General features: G+C 42.0%; 1 protein-coding gene across 12 annotated transcripts in view; it reads right to left on the bottom strand.

The window, feature by feature from the left end:
* The window catches only part of LOC109414371 (POU domain, class 3, transcription factor 3-like), a 146,881-nt gene that overhangs the window by 124,828 nt on the left and 8,822 nt on the right, over window positions 1-13,231 (bottom strand). The gene's annotated exons all lie outside the window — the stretch shown is intronic.

The raw sequence follows: 13,231 nt of genomic DNA, 5'->3' as shown, positions 1-13,231 counted from the left end.
ATTCGAATTTATTGGATCTTCAGAACTACTAGGAATTCTTTTGGAAATTCATGCAGCAGTCTTATTTGTTTTTTCTTGGAATTTTATCGAAAAGTCCAGATAAATATTTAAAATCATGTTAAAAATTTGCCGATTTCGAAACAGACATTTTTCAAAAATCCTAGAAACAATAAAACTTGGAATGTCAGGGAGCTATGATGATTCAGTTTAGATTCTGGACTTGTATTCCAATACTTTTTGTAATTCTCAATTATTTAAAAAATCGCCCCCTTTTTATTATTTTCGCCCCCCAAATTTTGGTTTTCCTAATTTTCGCCCCCTTTGACCTGATTTTCGCCCCCCGGGGGGCGATTTCACCCACTTTGGGAATCACCGGGCTACAATAATTTGGGTGAGCTACGCACCCGAAGAAAGCAGTGGATAGCAGATGACATCTGAAGGAAGATAGAGGAGTGAGGGAACGCCAAAGTCACGATAGAGCGAGCGAAAACACGAGGGGCCAAAGCCATAACCTGTCACCGCTAATCGGCTCTCGAGAAGGAAGTGAAGCGCTCATGTAGGCGGGACAAAAAACGTGGGCAGACTCCCTAGCCAACGAAGGCGAGAAAGCCGCAAATACCGGTGACATTTGTCTCTTCAACGATGTCTCACGTCACCTTAGTGGGACCAAGAGGAATGCAACAATGCCCGTGAAAGACACGTCTGGACAGTTACTAATCGATCCGGCTGACCAGTTGAAACGCTGGTTCGAGCACTTTGGAAAGCTTTTTCAAGTGTCGGCCACGCCATCAACACCTCAGCATGATTCGCCAAAGGTTCGACGCATTACCCGTGTCACCACCGAAGTTCCATCAGTGCAGGAGAAAGAAACAGCCATGCGTAGCATGAAATCAAACAGGGCCCCAGGTGTCGAACGCATATCAGCTGAGATGCTCAAAGTTGACACCGCAGTATCCGCACAACTACAGCATCAATTATTCTGCAACACATGGGAAACCGCGACATTTCTGGCCGACTGGATGCGAGGCGTCTTAGTAAAGGTACCCAAAAAGGGTGACCTGACAGTATCCGATAATTGGCGGGGCATCATGTTACTGTGTATCGTTCTCAAAGTCCTCTGCAAAGTGATCCTAAACCCTTATGTTGCCAACGGGGCACCCGGGTACCCAGCGTCCATTTAAAAAGCACGGTGTAGAAAAATACAAAAAGTTTGTCGGACACATAACGGTTAACCGTTAACCGGATACATGAGAAGATTGACGCAACTCTCCGACGGCAGCAAGCAGGATTCCGTACCGGACATTCCTGTGTTGACCATATATTGTCACGCTCCGTATTATCCTGGAGCAAATCAATGAATTCCAAGAGTCTCTCTACCTAGTGTTAATTGATAACGAAAAAACTTTTGACCCTTTCAATCACAGAAACATGTGGGAAGCCTTCAGGCCCAAGGGTCTCCCTGAAAAAAATCATCGGCCTCATTGAAGCACAGTACAGGGCATTGTCGTGCAGAGTACTGCATGACGGTGTTTTGTCCGATCCCATTCGGGTCGTTGCTGGAGTGAGGCCAGGATGTATACTATCACCGCTACTGCTCCTCATCGTAATCGACGAGATCCTGGTAGGTGCGATTGACCGTGAACCAAATCGTAGATTGCTTTGGCAGCCCATTACCATGGAGCACCTAAATGACTTCGAACTGGCTGATGACGTTGCTCTCCTAGCTCAACGGTGCTCTGATATGCAGACCAAGCTCGATGATCTTGCCAATCGCTCCTCAGCGGCAGGTCTTACCATCAACGTCAACAAGACCAAATCGTTGGATGTAAACACGGTCAACCCTTCCAGCTTTACGGTAGCTGGGCAATCAGTGGAGAATTTTGAAAGCTTCCAATATCTTGGTAGCCAAATGGCGGCACCAAGATCGACATAGGTGCACGGATCAAGAAGGCAAAGGTTGCCGTTGGAATTTAAGAAATGTATGGAAAAACAACCATATTAGTCGACGCACCAAAATCCGAATTTTCAACTCGAACGTGAAATCTGTGCAGCTATACGCCAGTGAAACCTGGTGTGTATCAGCGGGGAAGACTCAACGGCTGCATGTCTTCATCAATAGATGCCTGCGGTATATAATTCGTGCATGGTGGCCTCATAATTGAATCTCCAACGTGTTGATCCATCATCGATGACATCACATGTCGATAGCGGTAGAAATTCGGGAGCGAAAGTGGAGGTGGGTCAGCCACAATCTACGCAGGGGCGGAAACGAAATCTGCAAACAAGCATTAGAATGGAACCCAACAGGACATCGCAGCTGAGTTGGACCCAGAGGCTCATGGCTGCGCAGCCTCAACAAAGAAATAAAGGAAGTCAATTGAAATGTGACCTGGCCACAGATCAAGGCGATGATGGCTTTCAATTCGGCCCTCTGCATCATCATGGATGCTCAGGACTGAAAGTAAGTAAGCACTGTTCAAAAACAACTTTTTTGCTCATTGCATCCGAGGGGCTTCCGCGTATCAAGATCATCATAGGAGATCTCAGGACGCTCAGGTAGTTTAACGGCCACCAGCAGGCGAACAGAAATGGCCTACGACTTATTGATATCGCCTTTTTTCAGTACAGTCTCCTGTATCGTCACACCTGGAGATCACCACAGTTGACGGATTCGCAAATCGACCACGTTCTGATTGACGAACGGCACTTCTCCGACATTATCAACGTCAGGACCAATCGTGGTGCTAACATCAACTCGAACTGCGCTCAAAACATTCCGTCATCAACAATGTACGATACCGACGACCACCACGGTACAATCTAAGAGCGACTGAAACAACTGGATGTCACCTCAGCAGATGCGCAGGATCTCGAGGCATCGTTGCCAGACGAAAGCGAGCTCAATGTAGCCGCTGTAGATGACTGCTGGAGTACAGTAAAGACAGTCATCAACGACGCAGCCGAGAGTACCATCGGGTATGTTGCTAGGAGTTGAAGGAACGAATAGTTCGACGACGAGTGCAGAGCGATTTTGAAGAGAACGCAGCGCGGGTGGTAAGGAGCCCGGAACGCAGCAGCAAGGAACTCGGCAGAACGTGGAACATCACAAACAGAAGCGGAAACAGCAGACCCACCTCTTGGGGAGATAAAGTGCCGCCTGGAAGAAGCAGAATGCCAGGAAATGGAACTAATGTGCCATTCTCAAGAAACACAGAAGTCGGAATCGGAAGGTGAAAGCAGCAATTCGAAAAGCACCAGAATGGCGTGGAGGACGTAGGCACGGGAGACCATGACAGCGGAGCGAACGACTACGCCAATGCAGCAGAAGACGGAAATGAGCCAACTCCCACGGTGAGAAGAGTTTAGGATATCATTCACCAGCTAAAAACCAACAAAGTAGCTGGTAAGGATGGTATTGCAACTGAACTCATCAAGATACGACCAGAAAAGTTTGCCAGAGGTGTCCGTGGCGGTTGCTAGTCAGGATCTGGGAAACCGAAAAGCTACCGTAGAAGAGGAGGGAAGGGATAATCTACCCCATTCACAAGAAAGGCGACCATTGGGAATGTGAGATCTGCAGAGCGATCACCATTCTGAATGCTGCCTACAAGGTGCTATCCCGGATCATCGTCCGTCGTCTGTCACCTAGAACGAATGAGTTCGTGGGAAGTTATCAAGCCGGCTGCATCGACGGTCGGTCGACAACGGACCAGATCTTCAGCCGGGGTACAATTTTCACAAAATCCGGTCAATTTGTGTGATTCGCAGATGACATGGACCTTTTCGCCAAAACATTTGGAATGGTGGCTGTATTGTATACACCCAGAAACACGAAGCAGCAAATGTCGGACTGTTGGCGAATGCGTACATAACAAAGTGTATGCTGATAGGAGGAGCCGAACGCGGCCGGGTCCTACCTAGACGGTAATGTGAAGATATACGAGGATTCCTTCGAGGTGGTGGAGCAATTCGTCTACCTCGGATCCTTACTGACGGCTGGCAACAACGCTAGCCGTGAAAGACGAAGGCACATCATCAGTTTAAGTCGTGCCTGGACTCCAAAAGAAGCTGCGGTCGTAAAAAAATTACCCTCGCACCAAATGCACCATGTACAAGACGCTGATAAGACCGGTGATCCTCTACAGACACAAGACATGGGCCATGCTCGAGGAGGACCTACAAGCACTCGGAGTTTTTGAGCGACGCGTATTAAGGACGACCTTCTGCGGTGTGCAGGATAATTGTGTGTGGCGAAGAAGAATGAACCACGAGCTCGCTGCACTTTACGGCGCACCCAGCATCCGGAAGGTGGCCAAGGCCGGAAGGATACGGTGGGCAGGGCATGTTGCAAGAATGCCGCACAGCAACCCTGCAAAGATGGTGTTCGTGACTGATCCGGTTGGCGCAAGAAGGCGTGGAGCGTAGAGAGCACGATAAGCGGACCAGGTGGAGCGTGACTTGGCGAGCATAGGGCGTGATCGAGAAAGGAGAACGGAAGCCACGAAATGTGAATTATGGAGAAATATTGTTGATTCAGTTTATCTTGAATTAGATGTAATAATGAAGAAAATAATAAAAATGCGTTTCGTATCATCTACGGCGGAGTGCAGATGGAAGACGGGACTTGGAGAAGGCGAATGAACCGCGAGCTGCATCAGCTGCTGAGAGAACCAACCATCGTCCACACCGCGAAAATCGGAAGGCTACGGTGGGCGAGTCACGTCATCAGGATGTCGGACAGCAACCCGACTAAAATGGTTCTCGAGATCCATCCGACCGGTACAAGACGTAGTGCGCAGCGAGCTAGATGGGTCGATCAAGTGGAGGACGATTTACTGACCCTTCGCAGAGTGCGTAACTAGAGACGCACAGCCATGGACCGAATAGAATTAAGACGACTCCTACATTACAGCAGAGGACACACAGGCTGACCAGTAAGGAAAGTAAAATGAAACTGTCGCACTATTAGTAAAATCACCCTATCTCATACAAAGTATTCCGGAATTCAAAAAGCCGTGCTAAAGAAAATGGGCCACAACTAATAATGCTGTTCGTCTCTGTGGTGCTTTTGGGCAAGAGCATTGTTTGCTCTTCGCTGGTCACCACCCTCATCGCGATGCATCGGTTGGCAGCAAACTCTCCCTCAGGACGTCCGTTCACCCACATCTTGTCGGAAAAGAGACTAAGGCTCAACACTTGCAGTAGTAGGCTACTACTAGTAGCACCAGCAGCAGAAGCAGCAGCATCGAGATTATTGTGGAAAGAGACGACTGCAACGCCTCCACCACGCCTCTACAACAATGCTGCAGTAGCAGGAGCATACGGCGACTACGCTCCGTTCGTGGTGCATCATCAGAATCTCTTTGGCAAATTTATGTTTGCCTCTTCTTTACACTTTCCCAGGGTTATTACGGGTCACACAATTTGTACGTTCTTAATGATCAAAACGATGACTAGTCACCACAATTTCACTTGTAATTTTACATATAAGAAACTCCTGATGGTAGCTGGAATTATTCTAGAACTAGAACACTAGAACTTTTTGCAGTGTTTTTCAGAAATTGCTAAGACCCGCCACCAGCCCTGTAATTTTCCCCATCATGGTATGGGGATGCACTTTGCGCAGTGCACCCTATTTGCAGGCCACCCAACCCAGCTGCAGAGCAGGAGGGCAATTGCAATAAATTGGAACCGAGTTGCTTCCCGAGCGAGCGTGTGCCATTGAAGGTTATTCGACTGGAAGTCGGTGGCGCTTGCTGGTGGTGGCATTGGTGATGGAAAGTATCTCCGACTGGTTTTTCCTTTACCCCAAGATTGTCTGTTCCGTCCGGGTCGACCCGGGGGGGCCCGAGGAGGTCGGTAGGCTCGAGTGAAGGTCTAGTAGTGTCCCACTATGGTTTGCTGCAATGAGTGTTCAAATAATTAGAGGAAATTCCACAAGAGGACGACACCGTTCGACAATTAAATGAGGATTAAATTAATTGCGAGATGCTTTTTGTGACGTTCTCGAGATCGAGTGGTTTCCGTTTTGTGTTTTAGTGGTTCGGGGTAAGTAAAGCGTAGGAGTGTTTGAAGAAGGTGAAGATTTAAATTCAGATGGAGTGACGCAGTCCATTCGAGGAAGGTGCTTGAAATCAAGTGGTTTTAAAAGTTTAGATAGGAACTAACATTTTTTATGCATGTACTAGGCTGAATATTCAATTAGGTGGATGAGTTAAACTTGGACGTTTATTCAGCTTCAAGCTGATGGACATTTGGCTGACAAATACTGAGTCATGAATGGCAAAGAGATGGTTTCAGACGACTCTGTTATAGGGTGACTAATCGGCCGGTTGTTCTCTTTGTCATGGAAATTTTTGTGGGCCAAATTGCTTAGTCATATAATTCAGCATGTTCCAAAAAATCCCCCATGTCAAAGAAAACAAAACTGCCGAACATACATAAATTCCCCTATCTTCTTGTATGTGATTTTTTGTTGGCTCAATCTAGAATTTGATTTCGATTGGAAATAACCGTTCTGCATGTCAAATATTGGCGGGCACTCTTGGAAACATTGACAATGGGCGTTAAAGTATAGCCTACGATAAGCCGAAAAACTTTCTCGAAGACCGCTAAGTGATCCGACGCTTGAGAAAAATATAATTATACGCTTGGTAATTCTAGTCAAATATTAAGATTTCATTTTTGATGTTATTCCTATTAAATGTTAAGATTTATCAGATGAACTGTTCGTTAAATTTTTGTCGCAAGTGTCGCTATGCGATCTTCGATTAAGTCTTTGGGTACATAGGCTGACCAGATAGTAACAAGATAAAATCGGGACATTTGAGTCTAAAATACGGGACATATAATTTCTTATGAGTGAAATTATACATTGTTTCAATACACATTAGGATGCGAATATATTTTAAAAGTTCAAAGATCATCGCTCATCTGTAGAGCCGTCAAAGTTCAGAGATATACAACTCTTCTTACTGCAAATGACATAAAGTAGAGAAACTTTCAAGTGTTAACCACATTTTGAGACAATCCCCGGATAAAAAATTACCATTCATTACATGGTAAATATTATTAACATATGACTGGTTTTATTGTTCACAATAAAACACATACTAGATATATTGTTACTTTTTACAATATAAATCTAGCCCAATAAGTGAACATTAGCTTTATTAGTGACTAATTGAATCGATTGTTTTTCAATAGTTTAATAATAATTTAAAGTTACTATCAGTAAAAAACTAATATAAGTTGTTTTTATATAGTTGTAAAAGTTCCTGCAAAGTTCTCATAGACTTTTTACTAAAACAGAGTTTATTTCTCAATTACACTTAAAAACAATTCGTTACAAATAAATAACAATTAATATTATTGTTGCTTGGATCGTGTTTGTATAATCAATTACAAAATCACTTGACATATTTTTAATAGTTTTCGTTTTAAATTTGAGTACAGTAGATGTTTCGGTTATCGAATGTTATTCGCTAAAACTTCAACGACTGACAGACGTCAAGCCATGTTTGCAGAGGAAGCTCTCAATGAATAACTGAGGAAGTACTTAAAGTAAACTAGCTGAAAAGCAGGTTTTAGCCAAGTGAGGACGTTACGACAAGAAAAAGATGAACAATGATTTTTCTAATGTTTTCCAATAAATTAAAGGAATCTAGTAAATAGTAAACTACCATTGATAACAATACAAATACAATTTGTTTAATGGGGTCAATTGATCCGATGTTAAAATAAACATGCAATAATATTTGTTTGTAAACAGATTTCGATTTTGAAAAACCAAAGCATTCATATTTCTCGGTAACATTTTTCTTCGGAATTTACAGATACTAATGGTCACATGAATTGTGAACGATTTAGGGTATGGATTTTACGACCTGAGGTCTGACTTGTGATATTTGGCAGCTATTTGAAAAGATTGATGATAGATCTTATCAACAGCTGCCAAGCAACACATATCAGACAGACATCAGAGTGTTTGACTCTTATCATAAAATGTGCATATCATTCTGGCGGCCGTTAGTGCTCGTAAATGCTGGATATAAATGTTAGCGGGAAATATAAATTCTATGGATTTTCAAAAGCAAAAACTGCTTACAAATAACAACAAATATTATTGTATTTTTATTGTAACAACGATTCATTTGACGCCATTCAATTAATTGTATTTGTATTGTAAGAACAATGAAAAACATTAAGATATATTGTTTTCTTTTGAAAATTGCCCTAAAAATGTCTCATAAAAACACAATACATTCCATTGTTTTTCACGAAAAAGTGTATGAAAATTTTCTTAAAATTTTATGGTTAAGATACATAACGACCACCATTTTTTATTGTAAAAGTGCCATTTACCATTCGCCGAATGGTACAGAACAATAGGGGTGATGGTGAGTGTGCCGTGTAAATTACAATACGTTTAATGGTGAATATTTTTCGAAAAAATGGTGTTGTAACAATAAAATTTATCGTTGAGTTATTTTTGAAATCATGACCAAGATTAGCCCGTAAACACCCGGGACGATCTACTTTTGGTAGAAATGCAATGTCTTCTTTGTTTTAAAACATTTTACCCCGGATTTTTTTATAGTCAAGGGGAATAGTTGTGCTACGAAATGCATGGTACCTCCCCCCTTTGCACCCTCCCCCTTTTGCGGGGAGCCGAAAGTACGTGTTTTTTTTGTATTTTTCATAAATTCTTCATGTTTTTGCTCAAATTTTATCGTTTTGCTGATCATCAATAGTTTTCACAGATCCTAGACATGCAATCTACTACTACCCATCAAAGTCTATTGAAGTTTTGATCCCAGAGCTATTCTAAGGCCTCCAAAGTACTCCGACGTTTGTGACACAAATCTAACATTCTCAACCAAATTTTATACACGATGAATGATCACAGAACAGAGTCTACGGTATTCAAAAAGCATCAAAGCACCCCTAAAAAATTCATGGTACATGAATTGGGTGATCTAGGTCATCCAAAGTACTCTGGAATTCATTTTCATAAGATCTCAAACATCTACCATCGTTTGTGTTCACTCTGTTCAAGAAATTTAGTCACGTTGATGTCCATTAGACCTCACAATGCTATGAGCAACTTGATATTGTGGTAATTGAACATTCCATGAAATAAAAATGGCCCCCAATACACTTTGAAGTTTGGCTACAGGCTCTACTCTTGTTTTTCTTCACTCTATCGGCATAATTCTTTCATGATTGTGTCTGTTGCACCTCATTATATTACGAGTATCTCTATTTGTTGCTTTTTGGGTGTCCACTGGCATACTAATGGACCCAATGTATTTTGAAGTATGGGTCGCAATATCTGTTAATCTTAGGATATTTTTATTGTAGCGAATGCTCGCGGAATATAATCTACGCTACTCTTAGAACCTCAGAGTGCAATTCTGATAACTCAGACATCCACCAAGAACTCCTCCAACAATCCCTTCTAGAATTCCTTTTCATGAATTCCTTCAGGAATACCTCCAAGAAATCTTTCAAGAATTCCTCCAAGAATCTCACTAGGAATTAATGTAGAATTGGCATAAGTTAAAATACACAGAAAAAAAATATATCTCTGGGAATTTCTCCAAGCATTCCTTGCAGAATTTTTTTCAGGAATTCCTACAAGAATGCTTCCAGCAATTTCTTCAAGAATTTTTTTAAGAAATATCTGGAGAATACCCTGGAGGAATTCCTGGAGTACTTCCTGCAAGATTTCATGCAGTAATTTGTGAAGGAGTTTTTAAAGAATTTCCCAGGGAAATTCTTAGATGAGGAACTCCTGAAGGATTTCCTTGAACTGCGAGGAAATTATAAAGTTTTTTTTTTTCAATTTTTATTTTCTGGAGGAATTTCTGGAGAAATTCATGAAGTATTTCCTGTAAGAACTCATGGAGAACATTCATGCGAGTAATTCCGAATACCTCACGTGTTCGCAAGAACTGGAATTGAAGGATTTTCTGGAGAAATTCCTGTTGTAATTCCAACAGCACTTCCTGTAGGAATTCCTGCAGTTATTGCTAGAGGAATTCCTAGAATATTTCTTGAAGGAATTCCTGGGATGTTTCCCGGAATAATTCCTAGGCAATTTCCTGTAGAAATTACAGAAGGAATTCGTAGAGTAATTCCTGGAGAAATTCCTGGAGTAATTCCTGAAGGAACTCCTAGAGTATTTGCTGGAGGAATTTCTGGATTATATCCTCGAGTATACCCAGAAAGAATTCCTGAAGGAATCCCTGGAGGAATGACTGATGGAACTCCTGAAAGAATTCAAGAAGCAATCCCTGTGAGGAATTCCGGGAAGAACCCCTGTTGGAATTGCTGGAGGTATACTGGGATAATTTTGTGGAGGAATTCCTGAAGGAACTCCTGGAAGAATTTCACCGACACCTGGACACCGTGGAGAAATTTCTGAAGGAATCCCTTAATGAACTCATAGATAAATTAGCAGTTATTCATGAAGAAATTCCTGGAGGATTTTCTGGAGAAATTACCCGGAAAGATTACCCGGAGAAATTCTCTAGAAGAAAGCCTGGAGGAAACTCTGGAGGAATACCTGAATGAATTCCTTGATGAGTCCATGGAGGAATTCGCGAAGGAATCCCTGGGAGTATTCCGGAAGAGATCCCTTAAGGAATCCCTGGAAGAAATCGCTGGAGCAATCCCTGTAGAAATTCATAGGAAAATTCTTGGAAGAATTCTTGGAAAACTTCCTGGAGAAATTTCTGAAGGAACTCTTGAGAAAATTTCCTTGAGGAGTTTTAAGGGAATGCCTGGAGAAATCTTTGGGGGACTTCCGTGGAATCCTCGGGGAATTTCTGGAGAACTCGAAAAGTTCTTGAAGTAATTCCTGAGGAACTCCTGAAGGAATTCCAGCATAGCTCCTGAAGAAATTTTCGAGAAACTGCTGGGAAACTCCTGAAGAATTTCACGGGAAGTCCTGCAGCATTCCCTATGAACTCGTAGATGTTTTTGGAGAACATCACGATGAATTTCTGAGGGGCTCCTGGGGGAATATGCGAGGAACGCCTAACGTAATATAATGAGGTGCAACAGGCACAATCATGAAAGAATTATGCCGATAGAGTGAAGAAAAACAAGAGTAGAGCCTGCAGACCTTGAAGATCTTCCAGGACAGTTTGGAAAGCCTGGAATATGAGTGTACCGAAAGCATTATAGATGTGTACTGAGGTTCCATCAGCAGTAAAGACTACATTCGACGAAAATTTTTCACAACTAAAGCATGATACAGTATGTAGACATCGTACCCTAAACTTCAAAGTGTAAAGGCCTCCATTTTGTATTTCATGAAATGTCCAACTACCACAATGCATTTCTTAGCACAACTATTCCCCTTGACTATAAAAAAAATTCCGGGGTAAAATGTTTTAAAACAAAGAAGATATTGCATTTCTACCAAAAGTTGATCGTCCCGGGTGTTTACGGGTTAGTCAAGTAGGCAAAAAGCACACAAGTAAAAAAAATAAAAACAAATAAATTAGACGTTTTAATCACAGTTTTCAAACTATTAAAAGACAATGTTCTACAAACTTCTAAGAAACCTTATTTTTAAAAGAACTATCCAAATCGATTAAAAAATAAAAAAAGTTAGTTTAGTTGGAGTCAAAGTCACATTTTATTCATCACATCTAAATTGCTAAAATTCGTATAACTTTTTATGTAATTTGAAAAATAACCCATATGTCTCAAAATTTTGAAAAAGGCTTAATGTTTCAGTAAACTTTTTTCAGTAGCAGAATGACTGCAAGTTCTAAAATTGCTTAATGTTTAGTTTTCAATGCAATTAGTTTAAAAGAGTCATAAATTAGTTCATGCATGTTAAAGATTCTTCTATTATTTTTACTTTTCTCATATTAATTTTGAAATTCGTTGTAACGTAACTGTTTAATTTCATCGTAGAATCTTCTAGTGAAACATACTAATTTAATAACTATTTGACTTAGTTTTATATCTATTCGGCTTGTCTTGATAATGTTTACATAAATGATCTGAATTTCAAAAATTGCAAACTTCTGTAGGGGAATTCAAAGGGTTTATTCCAATGTCATGCAATTTCATGGCTTAAAATTTCACAAGTTACATTTTAAATTTGATGAGAATTTAAATAAAGTCACAAAGACCTTATTGAACTGTAAATTACAGTCAGATCTTTCTTCTGGAGCCCGTAGTAGGCACGACTTCCACTGATTATGCGTTTTCTTATTTTACGGCTCACGTTGTTGTCAGTCGTTAGCATGGAAGCGCAGTAAACGAATTCTTCTACCACCTCGAAAATATCACCGTCTATCGTAACATTGCTGCCAACGCTTGTCCTGTATCGGTCAGTCCCACCTAACAGCATGTACTTAGCCGCATTCACCACCAATCCGACCTTTGCTGCTTGACGTTTCAGGCGGGTGTACAATTCTGCCACCGTTCCAAATGTTCTAGCAATAATATCCATGTCATCCGCAAAACAGACAAATTGGCTGGATTTCGTGAAGATCGTACCCCGGCTGTTGAGCCCGGCTCGTCGCATAGCACCTTCCAGGGCGATGTTGAATAGTAGGCAGGAAAGTCCATCACCTTGTCGTAGTCCCCGTCGGGATTCAAATGAACTGGATAGTTCACCCGAAATCCTTACGCTGTTCTGCGCACCGTCCATAGTTGCTCTTATCAGTCTGGTAAGCTTCCCGAAAAAGCTGTTCTCGACCATGATTTTCCATACCTCTGTGCGGCCGATACTGTTGTATGCCGCCTTGAAATCGATGAACAAGTGATGAGTTGGGAACTGATATTCATGGAATTTCTGGAGGATTTGCCGTACGGTGAAGATCTGGTCCGTTGTCAACCGGCCGTCGATGAAACCGGCTTGGTAACTTCCCACGACCTCATTTAGCTTTGGATGAAAGACGACGGAAGATGATCTGGGATAGCACTTTGTAGGCGACACTCAAAATGGTGATCGCTCGAAAGTTCTCACATATTACCTTGTTATCTTTCTTGTGGATGAGACAGATTATCCTTTCCTTCCACTACTCTGGTAGCTGTTCGGTTTCCCAGATCTTGACCACTGACCGGTGCAGACAGGTGGCTAACTTTTTGAGCCTATCTTATTGCTATACCGTCCTTACCAGCCGCTTTGTTGTTTTTGAGCTGGCGGATGGCATCCTTATTTCCCTCAGCGTGGGAGTTGATTCGTTCCCGTCCTCTGCTG

Source organism: Aedes albopictus, chromosome 2 (genome assembly GCF_035046485.1).
Source record: "Aedes albopictus strain Foshan chromosome 2, AalbF5, whole genome shotgun sequence".
NCBI lineage: Eukaryota > Metazoa > Arthropoda > Insecta > Diptera > Culicidae > Aedes > Aedes albopictus.
The sequence above is the reverse complement of the archived record's forward strand: the minus strand, read 5'-3'. Positions and strand labels throughout refer to the sequence as shown.